Source organism: Pelophylax lessonae, assembly GCF_965119305.1.
Source record: "Pelophylax lessonae genome assembly, chromosome: 3".
Taxonomy (NCBI): domain Eukaryota; kingdom Metazoa; phylum Chordata; class Amphibia; order Anura; family Ranidae; genus Pelophylax; species Pelophylax lessonae.
Genome location: NC_138770.1, coordinates 457,118,231 through 457,131,448, shown reverse-complemented (window position 1 = coordinate 457,131,448; position 13,218 = coordinate 457,118,231). Strand labels below are relative to the sequence as shown.

The following is a 13,218-nucleotide window of genomic DNA, read 5'->3' as shown; positions in this document are numbered from 1 at the left end:
TTTTTTCACACAAATAGAGCTTTCTTTTGGTGGCATTTAATCATCTCTGGGTTTTTTATTTTTTATAAAAAAAAAGAAAAAAGACAGAAAATTTTGAAAAAAAAAAGTTTTTCTTATTTTTTGCGAGTAAATTTTGAAAATAAATAAATTTTTCTCTTTCACTGATGTGCGCTGATGAGGCGGCACTGATGGGCACTGATAGGCTGCACTGATGGGCACTGATGAGGTGGCACTTATGGGCACTGCTGAGGTGGCACTTATGGGCACTGATGAGGTGGCACTGATGAGGAGGTACTAATATGCCGCACTGATGAGCACTTATGGGCGGCACTGATGAGCACTTATGGGCGGCACTGCTGGGCACTGAGAGGTGGCACTGCTGGGCACTGAGAGGTGGCACTGATGGGCAGCACTGATGGGCACTGGCGGGCGGCACTGATGGGCACTGGCGGGCAGCACTGATGGGCACTGGCGGGTGGCACTGATGGGCACTGGCGGGTGGCACTGATGAGCACTGATGGGCAGCACTGATGAGCAGCACCATCAGTGCCCACACTCAGTGCCCATAGTGCTGCCAGTCAGTGCTCATCAGTGCCTAGATGAGCAGGCACTGATGGGCACTGACTGGCAGCACTATGGGCACTGATTGTGTGCACTGATGGGGGGCACTGATGGTGGGCACTGTGGGCATTGAAGGTGTGTTTGGTGTACCTCTGGTAATCAGGGCACTGGTGATCGGTGCCCTGATTACTTTTTTCTGTGTCCCCGGCGCTGTGCAGCTCTCCCTCCTTCCTCACACGCAGGCTCTGTGTGAGGAAGGAGCGCCGGCGATGAGAGATGATCTCATATGTTTACATATGAGATCATCTCTCATTGGACGGCTTGATCACGTGGTGAATGGCCGCTGTGATTGGCCATTCACCTTGATCTGTGATCGGCTGTGTCCAAGGGACACGGCCGACACAGATTCCCCCCGATGCGCGCTCGCGGGAGCGCGCGGGGGGCGTGTCACTGGGAGGCCGTTTAAAAACGGCCTCCCGAAAATTCGAGTCCGCGCTGCAGCCGTATATAGGCTGTAGCGCGGACGGCAGGAGGTTAATCAGTTATGGCTTCTATGCCACTAATCTGTGAGTCAAGGTATATCATAACTTTTCCAATGTGATGCATGTAAATAAAGTGAATAGTGTGTCTTTGCTGCTTCTAGATATCATTTGTCTTTCCTACAGGTCTTGTTTTCTGCTCTTCATTCCCTTCAGTTTATAAAACCATTGCTGAGCAAATCCTGCCTTTTTACATAAATGAAAATCTTCCCAGACGCTAGATGCCAACAGGATATTTGAGATGAACACAAGCAGACTGCCTGAATGATTGCAGTCTACAGAGGCACAATTGTTTTAGTAATACACAAGCGGCCCTTTTCTAACAATGTGTCAATTAAACTTGCCCTACCGCTTGTGCCAGCTAGTGGAGTGAAGTTTATAAATATTTAGTCCTTGCCTACCCTGCATGTTGGGATTTCAGTCATTACAAATATGCACATAAAGCTATAGGCTAGAAACAAGAGCAGGAAACTCAATTTTAAAGGCCAGTCTTATTATTTGCGTAACTAGTACCAGCAATTTAGATTATACCTTGTTACATTTATTGTAGCTCTTAAGTAAATTCTCTGTAGCTTTTATTATGGGTATCATATTTAGGTGTACAGTTCCTACAAAACCACATTTAGCTTCTACTTAAAATCCCTGAACAGCACTGCCTCTGTTTTTTCTTTTTTAATATTTGACAAAACGTAAACTATTCTCCCAGGTTTTAAATAGTATGAGATACTCCAGTTGTTAATTTATTTTTTTCCCGATGTTGTGTCTTTAAGTAAAAGTTAGGCAAAAACAAGTTTTTGTTTGTTTGTTTTGTTTTTGTTTAAAGGGTTAAAACCACAATTGAGCTTTTATAGCTGTGATACGGTTTTGTAAAGGAAATCCACACCAACACACTATTCACTTCCTGTACTGGGGAAAATCTCCCCAAAATAAGGGGGGAAGCTATCCTTTGACAGCTTTCAAACAGATCCTACTATTTGAAAATATCCTCTCTACTTCCATTCTGATAACCTTTGTTGGGTTCTGCTCTTCTTTCCTTTTTTCTGTTCTAATGAATCTCCAAAACAGACACCAATGAATAACACTCCTTTACTTTACCAAACACTAGAAAAAAGTCTTACCTAAAGTTTACATCCCTTCATTAGAAGCTTAAAATACAGGGGACAGCAGATCCACCACTTAAAGACAAACTCCACTTTGAGAAAAAAACAAAACAAATCCCCTCTGGGTGATCTGTGTACTTTAAAAGGATTTAGCCCCTTCCCGTGGCTGCCTTCTGCCCAGCTTTACTGCGTCAAAGGAGTTGCGTAGTTTCTGGGTGTCCACGGAGAAGTCCAGGAAGATCATCAATTTAGTAGCTTCAATTCTAATTGTATCCATCTTTCAAGCCTCACGCAAAATCAGATCTCTGTCCCTAAAATTTAGTAAGCGAAAAATAAACGTGCGTGGAGGTGTTCCAACGGGGCCCCTGGTTGACGGCATTCTATGGGCACTCTCCACCACAAAAAAGGAGGAGAAGGTGGCCTGGGAGAAGAGTGATCGCAGCAGACATTCAGTGAACTCTGTCGGGTCCTTACCTTCCACGCTCTCCCCCCGATAACCCGATAATGCAAAGATTGTTCCAGAGGTTGCGATTTTCTGCATCTTCTGTTCTAATTTCAGGGGCCTTCACTCTGGTCTAGAGGGTGTGCAGGCAGGCCGTATGATCTTTAAGTGTGTCTTCCGTGTCCCCAATTCTGCGCTCAGCTTCCAAAATACGACCGCAGACCTTATCTATGTCCCTTCTCAGCAAAACCCACATTCATCTGTAGAGAGTCTATCTTTGCTTTGAGGGCATTCTGACAGCTTGTTATAGCTTGCATAAGTGCAGTAAAGTTCGCCTGATCTGGATCATCCGTCTGCGTTGCCATGTTCCCCACCTTCACCACATGCACAGCCGCTCCGTCGGGTTAACCTTGCACTGTACTATGTTTCCGGGGCTCAGATTGATTCCGACCTTGCGTCATAAACTTCAGTATCACAAAAGGGAGAGTTAGGTAATAGAAGCAGGGGAGACAGGTCAGTATAACAGGATAAAAGATTCCCCTCAGCAGCAGAGCTCTTCTCTTAAGCATCTGTCCCGGTCACCATCTTGAACACACCCCCCGAGACACCTGTCTTTACACCCACATGAAATTTAATGGCATCTGTCTGTGGGGTTCAATATTGAGTTTGCCCACCCTTTGCAGCTATAACAGCTTCAACTCTTCTGGGAAGGCTGTCCACAAGGTTTAGGAGTGTGTCTATGGGAATGTTCGACCATTCATCCAAAACCGCTTTTGTGAGGTTAGGCACTGATATTGGAGAGAAAGCCTGGCTCCCAGTCTGCGCTCTAATTCATCCCAAAGGTGTTCTATCGGGTTGAGGTTCCTCCACTCCAAACTCGCTCATCCATGTCGTTATGGGCCTTGCTTTTTTGCACTGGTGTGCAGTCATGTTGGAACAGGAAGGGCCAACCCCAAACTGTTCCCAGAAAGCTGGGAGCATGAAATTGTCCAAAATGTCTTGGTATGCTGACGCCTTAAGATTTTGCTTCACTGGAACTAAAGGGCCAAGCCCAACCCCTGAAAAACAACTCCACACCATAATCCCACCTCCACCAAATTATTTTGACCAGTGCACAAAGCAAAGTCTATAAAGTGAAAGTGACCTAAACTGACAGGCCGGCAAGGAAAGCACTCATCAGAGAAGCAGCCAAGAGGCCCGTGGTAACTCTGGAGGAGTTGCAGAGATCCACAGGACAACCATTAGTCATGCACTCAACAAATATAACCTTTATGGAAGAGTGTCAAGAAGAAAGCCATTGTTGAAAGAAAGCCATAAGAACTCCCTTTTTCAGTTTGCAAGAAGTCATGTGGGGGGGGGGGGGCAGCAAACGTGAAAGAAGGTGCTCTGGTCAGATGAGACCAAAATAAAACTATTTGGTCTTAAAGCAAAACACTATGTGTGGCAGAAAACGAACACTGCACATCACCCTGAACACACCATCCGCACAACATGGTGGTGGCAGCATCATGTTGTAGGGATGCTTTTCTTCAGCAGGGACAGGGAAGCTGGTCAGAGTTGATGGGAAGATGGCTAGAGCCAAATACAGGGCATACATGTAAGAGTCTACAAAAGACTTAGGACTGGGGTGGAGGTTCACCTTCCAGCAGGATAACAACCCTAAACATACAGCCAGAGCTACAATGGAATGGTTTAGATCAAAGCATATGCATGTGTTAGAATGAGCCAGTCAAAGTCCAGACCTAAATTCAATTGAGAATCTGTGGCAAGACTTGAAAATTGCTGTTCAAAGACTCTCTCCATCCAATCTGACAGAGTTTGAACTATTTTGCAAAGAAGAATGGGCAAAAATGTCACTTTCTAGATATGCAAAGCTGGTAGAGACATTCCCAAAAAGACTTGCAGCTGTAATTGCACCGAAAGATGTTTCTAACAAAGTTTCACATCTATGTGCCACTTTATGTAGGTCTATCATATAAAATAATAGAAAAAGTGGGTACTAATCGCGCTAAGCTCCTAAAATGGTAAGCAGCAACTTAAAGTGTGACAAACACGTGATAAAAATAATGTAAAGGTAAGCTGCGCTAAGCAGTAGAAAGTATCACCATATAAACAGTGAAAATTATGTGAAAAATTGTACCAAATATATAAAATTGTTAACAACAGAGAGTCATGAAGCATACACCTATTGTATATAAATGTGCTCCCAAAAGTTGATTTCAGAAGTCCAAATCATACATTTCATAAGAAAAAAGTCTGTGTAAAGTCCTTATGTGAAAAAAAATCCTTATGTGAGAAATGATGAATCACTTTTGTATCTGGAAGAAGGCCACTAGGTGTAGCAAATCAAGTGCCCAATTCAAGAGTGAATTCCTCCGAATCCAAAGCAGGACCAACTCATACAAGAATACTCCTCTGGAGACAGGAAAGACTCAGCAAACTCGAACCAAGTGCATGAAAAATAAAATGACAGATCCCATAGCGTAATACTGCATATATTGCTATTGTACCAACAATGAGTATACACCTAGGTGCAGTCCACTAGGAGAAAGGGTGCTGTCAGAGGAAAGCCTCCACCAACAATGCAGACTGCTTACCAGACATGCAGTGTGTTAAGCCAAAAAAGTGTTGAAAGGAAATGGTGACCATCCCCCATATGCACGATCTGCTTACCAGATACACATAAATAAGTGCAAATATTAGAGTATCCTTAGGAGTGGCCAGGAGTGTGACCACCTAAATCCAACCAGACAACAATCAGAAGGAAGACCGCCACCAACCCCACAGCTGCTTACCAGAAGTAAATATTAAGGAGCCAAATGCTAGTCATCAGGATCTTGTTATGCAGTGGATCCAATGCCAGAATATCTCCAACAGAAATCCCCAACAAATGTCCAATCACGAAGTTATGTGGAAACAATAAGGTGCCCCATAGTGTAAAACCATACACGTTTATTTAATACAAAAGAAGAGCAACTTACAGAAATTGAGTGTTCAGGAGCGTGAAATTTGAATGAGCCGCCGGGCGGCCGACTCTTCCGCCCGCCCTCAAACTCGTAGTGGTGACGTCAGCACGCCGCGACCGACGTACATTTCGTCCAATCAGACATTTTCAACCAGCAGTCTGCATTGTTGGTGGAGGCTTTCCTCTGACAGCACCCTTTCTCCTAGTGGACTGCACCTAGGTATATACTCATTGTTGGTACAATAGCAATATATGCAGTATTACGCTATGGGATCTGTCATTTTATTTTTCATGCACTTGGTTTGAGTTTGCTGAGTCTTTCCTGTCTCCAGAGGAGTATTCTTGTATGAGTTGGTCCTGCTTTGGATTCGAAGGAATTCACTCTTGAATTGGGCACTTGATTTGCTACACTCTTGTAAGAAGTTTGTACATCTAGTGGCCTTCTTCCAGATACAAAAGTGATTCATCATTTCTCACATAAGGATTTTTTTCACATAAGGACTTTACACAGACTTTTTTCTTATGAAATGTATGATTTGGACTTCTGAAATCAACTTTTGGGAGCACATTTATATACAATAGGTGTATGCTTCATGACTCTCTGTTGTTAACAATTTTATATAGTTGGTACAATTTTTCACATAATTTTCACTGTTAATATGCGCAGCTTACCTTTACACTATCATATAAAATCCCCAAAAAATACATTTGCGTTTTTGGTTATAACAAGACAAAATGTGGAAATTTTTAAGGGGTTTGAATACTTTTTCAAGGCACTGTATACATATGTGTTGAAGGACACCAGTATGTGTGTGTGTGTGTACATTTTTGTTTGCCAAGAAACACATCTAAAAGTTTTTAGTTTATCTACACTCCCTGTTGACACCACAAAACTGTGGAAGGGAATTTCACATCCTTACTGTTCTAACTGCTCTGACAGTAAGGAACCCCTAAGCACAATTTAAAGTTAAAATGCCTTTGGTCCAACTTCATTGTGCGGCTGCTTGTCTTTAGAAACCTTACAATAAGTTGTGCTAAACTCACTATTTAAAGATTTTTATATGTTGCCATCATAACTACTCTTAAACACCTCGTTTCCAGGGAGATTAAGTTTAATGTTTATAGTTGTTCCCCATAACTTAGGTCCTCCATTCCCCTTATTAGCTTTGTTGCCCTTTTCTGGACATCTTCCAGAGGAATTGTGATCAAAAGTGAACTGCATACTCAAGATGTGGTCATTTGTGAATCTGTATTATTGTAGTTTCACTTCTTGAGTAAATACCCTTTTTAATGGATCCTAATAGTCTGCTAGCCTTGTTTGCCTGCTCTCAGATCCTTTAACATTCGAAATTTCCCCTAGAGTGTTACCCCCCAGCAAGAAATTGCTATCATATTTTTAGATCTCTACTGCATTACTTTGCTCTTTTAATATTAAACCTAATCTGTATCTCAAGATTCTTGATCAAACTTATCAATTTCAGACTCATTCAATTATTACCCTCCATCAACAAAAACAGAATTTTTGCCCCACGCGGATTTTATTGTACATAGGCATACCATTTTTTTCAAGGATGTTTTATACTTAAGCCAAAAGAAAAAAAAGCTGTAAAATAAATTAGGGCTGCAATGAACGATTCTTTTCTTGTTCAAATTTTTTATTGGAGAGGAAATTAACAGAATACAACAAACATGTCACAGAAAAATGTTGTGGTATAAGAGGATTGGTACAATCATCCTTTTTAAAAACTGAAATGAAAACAAATTTAACAATAGTGCAACGTGGTAAAGCAATTGCTTTAGAACAAAATGGTCAAGGTTTTTTTGGGCAAATGACGCCCTAGCCATGGAGTGGTACCAAGTTGTACTGAATAACATTATCAATATGAACAGTAATATATGTAGGCCAGGAAATGAGGTTGAAAAAAGGCATATTTTGGTTGTCTCCAGCCCTGGGTATCAGGGTGGGCCTGTGTTGAATGGTAGATGGTGATCTGGGGGATGATTGGATATGAAATATGTTACGGTTACGATATACCATGAGGATGACGAAAGAGACACGTGTGGCAGTGTTAAGTACAGAGAAGAGGAGTATAGGTGGTGAATTGTGATAGGGTAGAAAAAAGAGTAGGGGAGGGGGTACGAACAATTATTTTCATCATCAATCGGTCGATTATTAATTTGATTAATCAAATAAAAACCTCTAAAAAGTGTGTGGTGTGCAATTTAGTTAACCGCTTGCCGCCCGCCCGCCGTCATATGACGGCGGAGCGGAGCGACCATTATCCTGGGCCGCCGTCATATGGCGGCGGCACTTTAAGCAGGGCAGGCGCGCGATCGCGTGCGCGCCGCCCTGCACTGCCGGTGTCGGGGTGTCCCCGGGACACCCCCCGTCACCGGCAGGGGGGAAACAGCCAATGGGCGTGGCTGTTTCCCACGTGATCGGCTGTGTTCCAATGACACAGCCGATCACAATGAAGGCGCCCACAAGATGACCGCGCATGCGCGATCGGGAGTGCGCAGCGCGGTCATGTCGGTGGCACTGTGTTCCGTAGGAACACAGCTGTCACCGGCGGTAGTAAACAGTCACTGACAGTGACTGTTTACTATGTGATCGGCTGTGAATCCATTCACAGCCGATCACAAAATGTAAACAAAGAGCAGTAACTCAGTGTTACTAGCTCTTCTCTCCTCATACAGTTTTCAGTATGAGGGGAGCAGAGCTAGAAATAGTGAGTTACTGCTCTGTACACATGTCACAAAGTAAAAATCACACTAATAAAGGTCCCCACACAGTCCTCAGCCCCCCCCAATGTCACCTGTCACCCAACAGTCACCTCACCGCCTGTGCGTTGCCCGTGATTTGCAATAGCACCCCAAACGCTGTGCGATGTTGCCGCCATTTCCGCCTGCCGAATCGCGGTAACATCGCGCAAACATCGCATGACGCCCAAAAAAGGTACAAGAGTTTCTTTGGAGCGTCATGCGTTGTTTGCGCGATGTTACCGCGATTCGGCAGGCGGAAATCGCAGCAACATCGCACAGCGTTTGGGGTGCTATTGCAAATCACGGGCAACGCACAGGCGTCCAGCGATTTGCAATGATTTCTGGATCACGGGCAGAATCGCAGTGATTCTGCCCGTGATCGCTACGCTCACATGTGAACGTAGCCTAAAGTTCACCGGTCACCAGAGACTGCCATCAGTACCGCCGTGCACCATCGCCCGTCACCTGTCACCCATCAGTGACCATCGCCCGTCACCTGTCACCCCATCAATCACCGTCACCTGTCACCCCATCAGTCATCGTCACCTGTCACCCCATCAGTCATCGTCACTTGACACCCCATCAGTGATTGTCACTTGTCACCCCATCAATCATCGTCATATGTCACCCCGTCAGTGACTGTCATCTGTCACCCCATCAATCATCGTCACCTGTCACCCCATCAATCATCGTCACCTGTCACCTCATCAATCATCATCACCTGTCACCTCATCAATCATCGTCACCTGTCACCCCATCAGTCATCGTCACCTGTCACCCCATCAGTCATCGTCACCTGTCACCCCATCAGTCATCGTCACCTGTCACCCCGTCAGTCATCGTCACCTGTTTGCCATATACATGCAATCACTTACTGACCACCTAACGACTATATGCGTCGGCCATTAAAAGCTAAATACTGGGGTTATGGCAGCAGATAGCCCCCATAACCCCGGTATTTTTTGAAACGGCGGGCGGTTGGCTTTCAGATAAGGGTGGTCCCAGTGGCGGATTCGCCGCGGAATTACCCTTACGGTGCAGGGGAAGAGGTGCCCCCCCCCCTCCTGCCGCGTCCCAGACGTTTTCCCAGCTTACCGGACCCGCCGGCAGCGGGGAAAACTATCCGGTCCCGGATCCTCAGAGACAGGAAGTCGAGTGAGGGCAAGATGGCCCTCACTCAACTCTATGGTCTTGGAGGACCGGAGCTACGTCAAAAGACGTTGCCTAGCAACCGGATTAAAGGGCCGCTTTTTTTTTTTTGCTTTTTTTTTTTTCCTCTTTCAACAATTTTTTTTTTTTTTTTCCTTTTTTAGTGTAGTTGTGAGGTGTGAGCTCTTTTTGACCCCAGATCTCACAATAAAGAGGACCTGTCATGCCTATTTCTATTACAAGGGATGTTTACATTCCTTGTAATAGGAATAAAAATGATCAAAACATTTTTTTTTTTTAAACTGTGTAAAAATAAAAAAATAATAAATAAAATAAATAGGAAAAAAAAAAAAAAAAAAATTAAAGCGCCCTGTCCCCGTTAGCTCGCGCGCAGAAGCAAATGCATACGCAAGTCCCGCCCACATATGTAAACGGTGTTCAAATCATACATGTGAGGTATCGCCGCGATCGTTAGAGCGAGTGCAATAATTTGAGCCCTAGACCTCCTCTGTAACTCTAAGCTAGTAACCTGCAGAAATTTTTAAAATGTTGCCTATGGGGATTTTTAAGTACCAATGTTTGGCGCCATTCTGTGAGCATGCGCAATTTTGAAGCATGACATGTTGGGTATCTAATTACTCAGCGTAACATTATCTTTCACATTATGGAAAAAAATTGGGCTAAATTTACTGTTTTCTTATTTTTTAGTTAAAAAAAGTGAATTTTTTTCAAAAAAATCGCATTTGGAAGACTGCTGCGCAAATATGGTGTGATAAAAAATATTGCAACGATCTCCATTTTATTCTCTAGGGTCTCTGCTAAAAAAAAATATATAATGTTTGGGGGTTCAAAGTAGTTTTCTAGCAAAAAAAATGATTTTAGCTTGTAAACACCAAGTGTCAAAAATAGGCCCAGTCTTAAAGTGGATAAATGGACAACTTTGTGTAAAGCGCTACTTGGATGTTAGGCCTATGTATGTGGCCAGGCTGTGAAAAAGTGTTACACATGTGGTATCGCCATACTCAGGAGGAATAGCAGAATGTATTTTGGGGTGCAAGTTTTGCTATGTACATGCGATGTGTTAGAAATATTGCATAAATGGACAGCTTTGTGTAAAAAAAATGTGTTTTCATTTTCTTTCCACATTTTCCAAAAACTTGTGGAAAAAAATGACATATTCAAAAGACTCATTATGCCTCAAAAATTATACATTGGGCTGTTTGCTTTCCAAAATGGGGTCATTTTATGGGGGTTTCCATTGTCCTGGTGCTCCAGGGCCTTCAAAAGTGCGATAGGTTGTTAGGAAATGATATGTGTAATTTGTGCTCCTAGAATGCCGGACGCTGCTACTCGGATGTTAGGCCTCTGTATGTGGCCAGGCTGTGAAAAAGTCTCACACATGTGGTATCGCCATACTCAGGAGGAGTAGTAGAATGTGTTTTGGGGTGTAGTTGCAAGTATACATGTGCTGTGTGAGAGAAATAACCTGTTAATACGGCAATTTGTAAAAAATAAAAAATAAAAAAAAAAAAATCTTCATTTTGCAAAGCATTGTGGGAAAAAATTACAACTTCAAAAAACTCATCATGCCCCTTATTAAATACCTTGGAATGTCTACTTTCCAAAAAGGGATCATTTGGGGGGTATTTGTACTTTCTTGACCTTTTAGTGTCTCAAGAAATGAGATAGGCCTTCAGTACATCAGGTGTGATCAAGTGTGATCAATTTTCAATGAATAGCACCATAACTTGTGGACTCTATGACTTTCACAAAGACCAAATAATATACACTTATTTGTTTTTTTTTACCAAAGATAAGTAGCAGTATAAATTTTGGCCAAAATTTGTGAAGAAAAATTACTAATTTGCAAAATTTTATGACAGAAACAAAGAAAAATGCGTTTTTTTCACGATATTTTCAGTCTTTTTTTATTTATAGCACAAAAAATAAAAAACCCAGTATTGATCAAATACTATCAAAAGAAAGCTCTATTTGTGTGAAAAAAAGGACACAATTTTTGTATGGGTACAGTGTTGCATGACTGAGTAATTCTCAGTCAAAGTGTGAGAGCGCTGAAAGCTGAAAATCGGTCTGGGCAGGAAGGGGGTGAAAGTGCACTGTAGGCAAGTGGTTAATATGTAAAGTTTTAAAAAATATATATTCTTGAATATCAATATGCAGTGGCAAAAACACAGCTATTTGGTTAGGGAACAAACTAACTTGGCTAACTACCTTTGCTTAAAGCGCGGAGTTCCACCCTAAAATTATACTTACCTCCATCTTCTTGCTCCTGGTCACCTGAAAAACAAATGGATAATCGCAATATTTTTTTTTTACTTACCTTGTTTAGAAGAAAATATACTTACCTTACTTCCTCTTCCTCCCCTCGGCGGCCACGGCGATTCGTCACTTCCTGGCTTGCAATGATTCCTGGCAGCTGAACGTCATCGCTCCCAGGAATCAATGCGCCTGCACCGGGCCCGACGTCAGTTCCGGTGCATGCGCCGTCATACCTTGCTAAACAGCTTCTGGGCATGCCCAGAAGCTGTGCAAGGATGACGCTGCGGCACCGGAAGTGACGGCGGGCCGGTGCAGTGCATTGTGGGACCGAAGAAGACGGAAGAGGACACAGAAGAGGATCGCGCTGGCTTCAAGCTGCCCACACCTGAGATGGCAGCGCTGGACAATACATTTTCAAGGTAAGTATTTCTTCTAAAAGGTAAGTGCAACCCGGGACAGATCAGAGGCTAGCCATTGTGGAATGCACTAGCCCTGACTGTCCCGGGGGTATTTTTATTAAATAAAACTTTCCCAGGGTGGAACTCCGCTTTAACTAACTTTTACTTTCCATTTAATTGTAATGCCATGAAGCTATTTATATTATTACACAGGATTTATATTGGGCCAGCAGTTTGCTCCATGCGTTACAATATAAAGTGAGACAATACAGCAACAATACAATTCAATACAAGATGGTTAGGGCCCTGCTCCTGTGAGCTTACAATCTAATAGGGAGGGGCTGGTGAAACAAAACCTAGTAACTGTGAGGGATGAACTGATGGGAGAGGTAGATGATTTGGTTGTTAGCTGAAGGCAGGATAAGCTTCCCTTAAGAGACGAGTTTTCAGGGATCACCTGAAAGTGGAGTAGGAGATAGCTGGACAGACTGGGGTAGTGAGTACCTGAGGATGGGAGAGGCTCTGGAGAAGTCCTGCAGACGAGCATGGGAGGAGGAGACAAGGTAGCTAGAGAGCAGGTCTTGGGAGCAGCAGAGAGGACGGTTTGGGTGATATATGGAGACAAGATTGGTGATGTAGCTTGGAGCAGAGTTGTAGATGGCTTTTTATGTGATTGTTGGTGCTTTTAGTGAATTTTTTTCATACGGCAATGGGAAGTCAGTGGAGGGATTGGCAGAGAGGGGTGGCGGACACTGAACGGCTGGTAAGGTGGATGAGTCTGGCAGCAGCATTCATGATAGACTGAAGAGAGGATATTCTGTGGAGAGGTGGGCCAATAAGGAGGGAGTTACAATAGTCAAGGCGAGAGATAACAAGGGAGTGAATAAGTTGCTTAGTGGTTTCAATGGTTAAAAAGGGACTTTGAAGATGTTACGGAGGTGAAGTTTGCAAGATTTGGACAGCGATCGAATTTGGGGCTGAAAGGACAGGTCGGAGTCCAAGATTACACCTAGCACCCTGT

At 43.3% G+C, this 13,218-nt stretch overlaps 1 protein-coding gene across 4 annotated transcripts in view; it reads left to right on the top strand.

Annotated features, from left to right (window-relative positions):
- The window catches only part of SLC22A3 (solute carrier family 22 member 3), a 364,734-nt gene that overhangs the window by 261,856 nt on the left and 89,660 nt on the right, over positions 1-13,218 (top strand). The window lies entirely within an intron of this gene.